We start from the raw sequence: 11,721 nt of genomic DNA, 5'->3' as shown, positions 1-11,721 counted from the left end.
CTTGCACTTGCATTTTAATTGTTTTCTTTTTTCTTATTTCGCCATCCCTCCCTGAGAATATGATTGAAGGGTGGTATAAAACACCTAAAACAAAATGAATAGGTCAGAACCCCCCTCCCCTTTTTTTGCTGCATTGCAAGACATCCATTTCTAGGGCAGAGAATGTGTTCAAAATTAAACCATTTCTATCATGCATTACCACGGCCTTTGCCCACCTGGTGCCTCCAGGTGCTTTGGGCTTGGCTGTACTGGCTGGGGCTGATGGGAGTCATGGCCCAAAATGTCTGGAGGGTTACTGGCTGAGGAAGATGCTACAGAGTATCATCTTCTTCGCCCAAAGCTGTGTCCCTTTTCTCCCCACCTCCATTTGTCCAGTCCTGGTACACTGATGCAGACCCATGGCTTCAGCCCATGCGAGTATCCCTGAACTTTGGCATCAGTCCAGATTGTTTCCAGACATCTGGCAAAATAATCCATTAGATTAAGATAATTTCCAGTCTAAAACAAGTCTTGTACACCCCTAAACCAGAACTACTGACTTCATCTGTGTTCTGGTTTGCTTTCAACCTTTCTTGCAGTTTCCTAAATGATTTCCAATTAAGTCATTAGCCTCTAGCACTGTTGCTTTTACTCCCTCTAGCCCTTCATCGTCAATTATTACTACTATTATTTTGCTACAGCGTGATGGAAACCTATTGCCTTTGGCAACAAAAGAAACAAGAATTAAAATCAGCTTATAGTTCAGTGAGAAAGCCCAGACTTGGATGAAGGTGGTCCCATATTTAACCCTTGCCAACTCAGGATCTTGTGGAATAATGCTAAAAGAAGAATTATTCCAGCTTTAAACTCCCAAAGAGTTACTTTCAGCCCATGTAAACACCACCAGGCTAGATGGTTGGATGGTCTGACAGTATCAGACAGCTTCCTATGTTCAGGACCCCCAAGAGGCTATTTTTCTATTTATATCGCTAAATTCATGTTCTCTTGTGCACTACTATGAAAGATAACATATTGGTGTTCAGTCTGCTTTTCTTCTTTTGGCCACCCTATATTAGGGATGGGGGAGAAATTTGGTATTGTTAGCATTTACAGGTAAACCTACCTATTCACTCTTCCTGAAACACACACAAACTGCGACCCAGCCATCCCTTGGAATTCACTTGCCTCCAGACTTTGAAATGCAGTTCAAATGTGTATAAAAATGCATATAATGGAGTAAGATGTGCGTTAAAAATGCACATATTCATGAAAACAGCAGCTATATTTACGTGACAGGCGAAAATATATTTATTTGTTAAGGCATTTGGAGCAGGACGAAGTCGATTCTGATTGGAGCTTAGGCTTAGTGCTGCTGTTTTTTAAAAATAATAATGGATGCATGATTTTCTACTGTTTTATTTTATATTACTGTTCATAATGTATGCTGCATATTGCAAACAGCCCTGTGCTCAGATCTGGAGGAAAAGCGGGGTATAAAAACTCTGAAATAAATGAACAGCTATGCTAAGCGGGTGGTTTCATTCCGAAATTAGGGAGCAGGGCACCAAAGAGTGCTGTTGGGCTTTGGGCTGTATAAGCTGCCATCTCTCAGATAATACAAGACCCTGTCGTGGTGCTAATGAAATCAGCCACTCTAGACAAGACACTGTCTCAGTAAACTGAGTGATGTAATACAGTGCCAGGCTAATTGCTTGTTTAGCATAGCCTTGAAGGTTCGCTTTAAATGCCTCCTTGTCTGAGAAGTGAAAAAAAACAAGAGGCATTTATGCATAATCACTTCCATCACCCGTTCTAGTTATTGATATGGAGTAATAATATAAAAACAATTCCTGGTGTGTTTATGCAGATAATTCTAATTGCAACACAGTCTGTTCTAACCTTCCCCTTCCTGAAGCCTCAAAGTGGGTGGGTGACAAAAACTGCTCCCCCACCCTGGTCAATGAAACTCGATATTTCTAGTGATATGTGTACCCACCCAAATCCTCTCTAGTGTTAATCCAGAGTAGCTGGATTAATTTCCACAGTGGACACGTGAAAGAGTGATGCAGATGCCACACTGGCCGTTATTGTAACATGGTTATTTCAAGCAATTATGTGAAGGAAGCCCCAGATTAACCAAGGAATACACCATGTTTATGCTGAGCCAGAGCTCACCATGACTCAGCCTTGGCCATGGGGTTTTTCAGTTCCAGAGCTCTACCACTCAACACCTGGATTACATGCAGCAGTGCCCCAGAGAATATGCAGAATGCTAAAAGAACACAGGGCATCCCCCCCATGCCGAGGACCAGGGAGGACAGCTTCCAGGCCAGCACACCTCTCTTTTCTTTCCGTTTTGTTGTGTTAACCACCAGAAAGTGTCAGTTCCATGTGCTTCCTAGTTGGCTGACGGGAGGAGCTGTGGAAAGTGGGTTGCTTCACCTGTTGGATTTCTGCTGGTCAAGCAACTGAATGATTTAAAAAGATGCAAAGGTGGCACTCCGGGAGACCTCCCCGCATTCCTTATTCTTGGCCTTGTGCACTCTACACGCACACACCACCCCTGTTCCATTATCGGTTTTACATTCCCAGCATTTGGGCAAATCATTTAAGTTTGCCGCCAATTAGTCTAAGCCACATTTCCCCAAAGGAACCTGCTGCTGTCTTATTAAAGCTAATTGGAAGAGAGCTTCTGGCGGCTGAAGGTAACCTGTTAACCCCTGGCTGTCTGATCCTTTGTTAAATGTTTCTTGGGCCCTCTCCTCACCTCAACCCAGCAACAGGGGTGAGGAAGATTTTTCAGCCTGAGGGTTGCATTCCCTGTTAACCAGACCTCTGGGGCCCCATTTCCTGCCCCCAAACCATCTCTAGATAAGGCGATCTAAAATTTATTTCCCCAAATTAGTATTCTACACTGGAATTCAACTCCCACAACACATGAAAGAGGTGGGTGGGGCCAAAGTGGGCATAGCCACCACACACCCATTCTCACACACAACTCTTTCTCTCACACAAACTATTACAGTGGTACCTCGACTTACGAACGATTCGACAACCGAATTTTTCGACTTACGAAAATGGCAGCGCGCTTTCGAATGTCTTGACATCTGAAAGGAAACCGCGGCAGTTTTAGATAGGGATTTTTCTACTTACGAATTTTTAAATAGGGTTGCTTCGACTTATGAATTTTCCCGTTTCCAATGCATTCCAATGCAAATTACATTTTTTTCGACCTACGAAGGTGCCTTCGGAATGGATTAAATTTGTAAGTCAAGGCACCACTGTATGTGTATATATATATATGTATATATATATATATATATATATATATATATATATATATATAGCCTAACCCATGGGTAGGCAAACTAAGGTCCGGGGCCCCGGATCCGGCCCAATTGCCTTCTAAATCCGGCCCGTGGATGGTCCAGGAATTAGCGAGTTTTTACATGAGTAGAATGTGTCCTTTGATTTAAAATGCACCTCTGGGTTATTTGTGGGGCATAGGAATTTGTTCGTATTTTCCCCCAAAATATAGTCCAGCCCCCCACAAGGTCTAAGGGACAGTGGACCTGCCCCCTGCTGAAAAAGTTTGCTGACCCCTGGCCTAACCTTTTCCTCCGCAGCTGTGATGCTTCTGCAAACACCTCCATGCTCCATAGTATTTTTTTAAAAATCCTCCTATTAGATCCAGTAGAATACTTTTTTCAAGCCTAAAACCTGCACAGGGTGGCAGGCAGCACAAGGAGGAGGCAATGCAGGCTAGATAGAGGCCACCCCCGTGGGCCACATCGGCCTGTGGGTCACTGGTTCCCCACCCCTGCAAAACAAGGTTGTGGATACAGCTTCGTTAAGCTACCGTAGTGGAGTAGGAAGGAATTTCCACTCTGCAACCGTCTACGCACAGGAATTTCAGCTGTGTGACCTTCAGTGATTCATTTCGAAGCAGAGGTCTTCTGGACCCAGTTTGTTTGGATGAGAACTGGAAGGACCGGTCTCGCTTCCTGATCTGTGCAAACTGGTTGTGGGGAATTGGCGGTGTGGATAGGTATGAAAACGCCATGGCTAGATTCTAGTACTGGGGGATTTAGTTATTAGAGTTTTACTCTTCACCCCAAATCAATGTGTAAATTGAAAAGACCATACTGAATACAGTGAATATTACCTACAGATACAACTATGTGGGATCTGGCTGCACCTCATAGGAATAGAATGAAAAGAAAGCTTGCCAACTTCTTGAACGGACCCTGCTTTTTGTGCTTTTAACAACAGCCTGATATTCTGAGGTTAGCAGATGATAATGCCATGTAAAGCTTCACCTGCTAACTCCTACCTCTCCAGCTCCTGTGTGGGTGCTGTTAGGGGTGGTCATATGGGGCACATGTTCCAAATATTTTCCTATGTGCCTCAAGTGTTCCGAGTGTGTGTGTGTCGGGGTGGTGAATTGGCAGTGGTGATCTGAATTATTGCATAAAATATTAATTTGGGAAAATAAATTTAAGATCACTTTATCCAGAGATGATTTGGGGGCACAAAATGGGGCAACGGAAAGAAAATTGATTTATAACAGGATCCGTTGGGAAATTAATTGGGGCAAATAAATGGAAAAGGAACTGGTTTGGGGGCAGAGTGCAAATTTACCGAAGAAGAATTAATTTGGTGTGATTTGGGAAGTCAGTTGGCTTGCCTTCTGTGACATTTAGATTCTAAATTTGCACCCACAATAGAAATTAGCATATTCAAATTTTCTGCAAATTGTGCCTATGGACGTAGGCCTCAAATCTGTTTAAGTACCTGGGAATGGCTCTGGCTGCTGTTCAATTGAGAAAATCAGCCAAACCAGCTATTTCCTGGACATAACAGCATATGAGCAGCCTTGGTGGAACAAACCAAAGGCATATGGAGTTCAAATCCTGCTTCTTACAGCAGGCCACCAGATGCCCTTGGGAAGGAAGCCCACCAGCAGGATATGACCACAATAGGTCTCTCCAGCTACCACTAAACCCCGGCAAGTGGTAGTTCAGAGGCAGGCTGCCTCTGACCCGGGAGGTAGCATATGACAACTCAGCCAGTAGAACATGAAACTCTTAATCTCAGGGTCGTGAGTTTGAGCCTCATATTGGGCAAAAGATCCCTGCATTACATGGGGTGGACTGGATGACCCTTGGGGTCCCTTGCAACTCTACAATTCTGTGATCGTGAACAGTTGCTACTTTGCATCCTCACTTTCTACAAGTTTATCCACCCCCCTTGATAAGCTGGCAATGCTACCAGAAAGAGGTATGGGACAAGATCTATCAGTAGCCAAGAGTGCTCTCACTCAATTAGGAAATCCCTATCAGTTAATCATATGAGTTTCAACTGATTCATTTTCTGGTTAAAGCTGCATGAAACAACATTATGAAGAGCAAAGGTACAGCAGTAGAGTGGTCACAGATGCGGCCAAAAAAAGAAAGGAAGTGGATTCACACACACCCCAAATACAAAGAGAGAGTTGCCTAAAACTGAAGAGGCTAATTTATAGATTCAATTAGAAACAATTACTATAATTTAAATAGAAACATGATATGTCTCACCATAGTGGGGAATAAGAGTATAACCAGGTGATGTGTTGTGTGTGCCTGCTTAGTCAGTTGCCCAGGTGCTGTTCACTATTGATGGCACTAACCACTTTGAGCCCCTCTTCTGGTCTCCCTTCTTGCAGTTATTTGGACAGAACTTGGACAGAACGGCCCTTGAAGTAGTGGCTGACTGATGAACATTCCCCTGCTAGCAGATTGCAGGGTGGGGGGAACCCTGTTTGTCTTGATGCAACCTTGATCCAGGATGGGGACCTGTAGCTCTCCAGATGTTGTTTGACTTCCAGCTGGAGTCTCAGAAAATTTTTAGGGCACTAGGTTGGAGAAGGTGGACTTAGGAGAACATTCTCCAAATGTTCTGTCAAGTTTTTCAATAGACCGACTGTTGAACAACTGCGAGAGAACAGTCCATCAATGACGCTGGGTATCCAAACATGGTTTTTATTGTGCATTCATGATGATCAGTGCTTATGATGGAACCGGAGCAGTTGTACACAAAATCCCACTATGAGAAGATGTACAGGTGGCCCAGTGTAAACTAATTCAAAAACAAAACAGAACAAAACCACAGTCCAGTATGGATGGTCCATCGACTAAGTTCATCCCAAGCCACCTAAAATTGTCAGTTCAGAGGTTGCAGCCCAATATCCACTGACCTAGGAAAGAGTCCCATTGAACTGAATGGGTCTTGCCTCTTAATGGAAATGTAAAGGACTGCACTGGAAGGCAATAATCCTATGTATCCTTCTAAGAATGAACTTCACTGAGCTTACTAGGCTTACTTCAAAGAAAAAACATGCAGAATTGGGCTGTATGCTTCCCACCAAAGTGGGCAGCTTCATGTCTCCCTGTGTTCCATGGACTGCTTTAATGTGGGGAATTGGTACAGGGGCCAGGATCTGACCTCTTCCTTTTGCACAGAGGTCCCATTCCAAATTACACACACACACACACACACACACACAATTATTTCTGAGGACAGAAAAATTTGTTGGAAGCTCCAAACATGGAATTCCTACATAAATCTAGCTGGGTAGTTAGTTGCAATGAACTTTGGCTGGACTTTGGCTAGGGTTGCCAGCTCACCAGAAGAAGAAAAAAGGACTGACATGCTCTTCTGCCTTTAATAACAGCTATAGACACCAGCAAGTGAAACACTTGACAACATGAAAATTATCATTATATATTTAAGTCATTTTTACCCACCGTTTAAAAATAGAAAATTTTATCTCAATGTGGCTCTCAACATTAGAACACAGTAACAATACAACCAGAGAGTTTAACATAAAAAATGTATATAAAGCAGCATTTACTCATTAAAAACCACACAGAATAAAAACACTATCAAAACCCACCTAAAGAGATTTATACTTGTCAATGCATATGGATCAAACTGTTACCGAAGGTACTGTAACAAAGAGCAGTAAAGATGTTGGCAAACCTGATTTGGTGATTGTAAGACGATAAACAAAATATTGTGTAGAAGATTTGGGACATTGATTTAGGGCAGAAGCACATGCAACCCAAACCTATGCCTTATTACTCAGAGATAACACCCACTGAGCCGATTCCCAAGTAAACCTGCATAGAGGACCACTGCCTTAATTTGCATGATGAGTTATTTGTTTCAAGCTTCTAGGAGTCTCTGAGAAAAAGGATTCTAAATATTCTAAACACGAAACACCGTGATGCATATTTTTACACTGTTGGCAGGGAAACACTTGGAGTAAAAAGTACACACTCTTCGGGGGGTGGGGTGGTTCTCCCCCCCCCCCAGAGATGGTCACTTCCAGTTGGGTTGCCATGTTTGTTTGTTTTCAACAACAAAGAGCCACCCACCATGCAAAACCACAGCAGATGCAAGCTTTTTTCCAGTTGTGAAGCAAATTTAAAGATGTTGTTAGATTACAGCTCCCATCAGCACCAGCCAGCATAGCCCATGGGCACGGGAGCTGTTGTCTAACAACACCTGGAGGGCCACATGGTCCCCATCACTGAGTCAAGTGGCGGCGGGGAGCATGTTATGGGGCATGTACGGGGCAGGCTGCTGCAAAAGGCATAAGAGCACCAGGATCAGTCACAGCAAAAAGTCCGAACTCTTCCTGGGAGGGGGAAATAATGCACTCCTCCATAATACAGGGAGGGGGACATCTGCAGAACTGATGACCAACAGTCCTCTGGAGCGCATACCCCAGAATTCCTTAGGACCTGTAGGAATCATAGAATCATAGAATCATAGAATCATAGAGTTGGAAGAGACCACAAGGGCCATCCAGTCCAACCCCCTGCCAAGCAGGAAACACCATCAAAGCATTCCTGACAGATGGCTGTCAAGCCTCCGCTTAAAGACCTCCAAAGAAGGAGACTCCACCACACTCCTTGGCAGCAAATTCCACTGCCGAACAGCTCTTACTGTCAGGAAGTTCTTCCTAATGTTTAGGTGGAATTTTCTTTCTTGTAGTTTGAATCCGTTGCTCCGTGTCCGCTTCTCTGGAGCAGCAGAAAACAATCTTTCTCCCTCCTCTATATGACATCCTTTTATATATTTGAACATGGCTATCATATCACCCCTTAACCTTCTCTTCTCCAGGCTAAACATACCCAGCTCCCTAAGCCGTTCCTCATAAGGCATCGTTTCCAGGCCTTTGACCATTTTGGTTGCCCTCTTCTGGACACGTTCCAGCTTGTCAATATCCTTCTTGAACTGTGGTGCCCAGAACTGGACACAGTACTCCAGGTGAGGTCTGACCAGAGCAGAATACAGTGGTACTATTACTTCCCTTGATCTAGATGCTATACTCCTATTGATGCAGCCCAGAAAAAGACAAGTTCTGTGCAGGCACACACACACCAATCCCCACCCAGCCCCTTTAGTCCATTCGTTGCTGGGGGGTGGGTGGGTTGAAATAAAACCCAGGCTGGCTCTTTGTCGAACTTAAGAGAGTATCACAGCTGAGAGTAAATTGCAGCCGCTTGAATACAACCCAGGAGACCAGAACGCTGCGCACCCTTCCTAGACAACATCCATATTGTTCCCAAAGAGAACATCTCCCGCCTTCAATCAGAACAAATGCTTCCCCCCCACTACCCCCCATAGAGCTGGCTGCTTGTAGCTACTCACCTCCCCGCTTCTCCCTGCTGCCACTGGCGAAGAGCTGCTCCCCGCTGCCTCCTGCATGCATCCACCTGTCTCTCGCAGCCTTTCCCTGCTTCTGCTGTTGTAGAAAGATGCTTGCCAGGATCTGACGATGCAGCCTTAAACGAGCGGGGTGGGTACCAGCTGTCTCTTTCAGCAGTGGCAGCACAGCATCCCCTTCTGGAAACCACAGCTGGGGCGGAGGCAAGGGAAAGCCCAACTGTTGGAAGGTGCTACTCTGAGCTGTGCTGTTCAGATGCAGCTGCTGCTCCGGTGAAGAAAACACTGGATGTGTGCATATACACACCTGTCCCCACCCTGCAGTGTTGCTTCCATGTCTGTCCACAGCATGCAAATCATCGATTGCTTTTTTGCCCGGTGGGGATATCAGCTCTCTTTGTCTGGGTACCAGACTGGAACACAGAATCATAGAGCGTAGGGTTGGAAGGAAGGCACACCAAAGGTCCTCTAGTCCAACCCCATGCAATGCCAGAATCACAGCTAAAGAATCCTTGACAAATGATCGTGCAGCTTCTGTTTAAAAATTAGCAATGAAGGAAAGCCCAGCACCTTCTATACTGCAGGAGTGGTAAATCCTGTGGTTCTCCACCTGTTGCTGGGACTACATTTCTCACCAGCAGTCAATCTGGCTGCAGAGGCTGATGGGAGTTGCAAATGCAAAACATCTGCAGGGCACTAGATTAGCTTCCCCTGATATATGTGTGACCAGCTTCCCCTGATATATATGTGGAATTAAGATTGCCGGAAGAAATATCAACAACCTCAGATATGCAGATGACACAACCTTGATGGCAGAAAGCGAGGAGGAATTAAAGAACCTTTTAATGAGGGTGAAAGAGGAGAGCGCAAAATATGGTCTGAAGCTCAACATCAAAAAAACCAAGATCATGGCCACTGGTCCCATCACCTCCTGGCAAATAGAAGGGGAAGAAATGGAGGCAGTGAGAGATTTTACTTTCTTGGGCTCCTTGATCACTGCAGATGGTGACAGCAGTCACGAAATTAAAAGACGCCTGCTTCTTGGGAGAAAAGCAATGACAAACCTAGACAGCATCTTAAAAAGCAGAGACATCACCTTGCCGACAAAGGTCCGTATAGTTAAAGCTATGGTTTTCCCAGTAGTGATGTATGGAAGTGAGAGCTGGACCATAAAGAAGGCTGATCGCCGAAGAATTGATGCTTTTGAATTATGGTGCTGGAGGAGACTCTTGAGAGTCCCATGGACTGCAAGAAGATCAAACCTATCCATTCTTAAGGAAATCAGCCCTGAGTGCTCCCTGGAAGGACAGATCGTGAAGCTCAGGCTCCAATACTTTGGCCACCTCATGAGAAGAGAAGAATCCTTGGAAAAGACCCTGATGTTGGGAAAGATTGAGGGCACTAGGAGAAGGGGACGACAGAGGACAAGATGGTTGGACAGTGTTCTCGAAGCTACGAACATGAGTTTGACCAAATTGCGGGAGGCAGTGCAAGACAGGAGTGCCTGGCGTGCTATGGTCCATGGGGTCACGAAGAGTCGGACACGACTAAACGACTAAACAACAAACAGATTAGCTTCCCCTGATATATGTGTGACCATATCACCTTATTAAATAAATGCTAGCTCATCAAATAAAGCTTAAGGATGCATTACACATATAGATCATCACAAACCACTACAGTTCTTAGTTAAATCTCTTATTCTTTTATGGTGTTTTATTCCTCTGGACACGTATATTAAGTACTGTACACTTAATTAGTATATTGACTGTTAAAACCCCATATCAGTTTTTTTATTGTTTATGTAGAGAATTATGCAAAATTTCTGGTTTAATATGCTGGCTGTTTGCCATAATAAACATTGACTGACTGACACATAGTTTTTTAGTTTTAAAAAATCTCTTTACTTATATATATATTTAAAATATTACAAAATACAATCAAATAAACAGAAAAAAAGAACATACAGAAAAAATAAAGAGTAATAACGAAAACAGAAACATATAGACCATAAAATTCCAACCCAATACCCTTAACAAATAATGCATAGGAGCAAAGAAAGAAAAAACCAAAGCAATTAAGACAAAACATAACAAAAACAAAAATTGACTCCCTAAAGTTTGTACACCACTTCCCTTTGTTTAACTTTCCCTTGTCTTGCTTTATCTGAGTGACTGACTGACACATAGATCAGCTCCTGATGGGTAGACTATTTTGCTTCCTTAATATTTATAAAAATGTTTATATTTTGCTATTAAAAATAATAATAATGAGTCATCGCAACAATTACACATAAATTCATGCAATTAAAAAGTGGTGTGTTTTTTTTCTGGGAGTACTCCAGGGTACACAGTACTGGCACCCTTTTCCTCCCTTTCAAATGTTAGAAGTGTGGCACTGAGTGTAACAACCTCATGGAGTATCGGGCACCTTTTTTCCTAAAAAGAAAAAAGAGAGGCACTTATTTTTTAAAAGTTAGAATCGGAGCTCAGCCAACTGTTAGGGAAATAAGGTACATGTTCTTTAATTGCCTGCATAAGCCTGATGGAATCGAAAAGTTTTTAGCAGGCATTTAAAAGAAACAGAAAGCGCCTACTGAATCTCTATTGGCAGATTATTCCACAAGGCAATGCCAATGACACTCCATGCCAGCTGGGCTGGGCGTGCCAGTTTTCCAAAGGGGGTGGAAAAATAGCCCGCTCTTGTGCCTTTATCAGAAACTTTGTCTGTAAAAATATCACGAGCTGAAGCTTTCCAAACACAAAAAGAAATGTTAACACCCACTAATATTATCTATCATTACCTGCTACAAACTACAACTAGAGTTTCTGGTTGAAATGTTGGCAACTCCAAATCTAAGCCGGGATGATAAATACCATTTGAATTTAAACTTTATCGTTCTAGACTCAGAAGGGATCCTCAAGGGTCATCTAGCTCAACTCGCTGTGATGCAGGAATCTCGGCTAAACCATCCCTGATACATGGCCGTCCAACCTCTGTTTAAAAGCCTCCAATGATCCTAGGGCA

This window comes from Zootoca vivipara, chromosome 6 (genome assembly GCF_965207765.1).
Source record: "Zootoca vivipara chromosome 6, rZooViv2.hap1.1, whole genome shotgun sequence".
In the NCBI taxonomy this organism is placed as follows: Eukaryota; Metazoa; Chordata; class Lepidosauria; order Squamata; family Lacertidae; genus Zootoca; species Zootoca vivipara.
Note: the sequence above shows the minus strand (reverse complement) of the source record.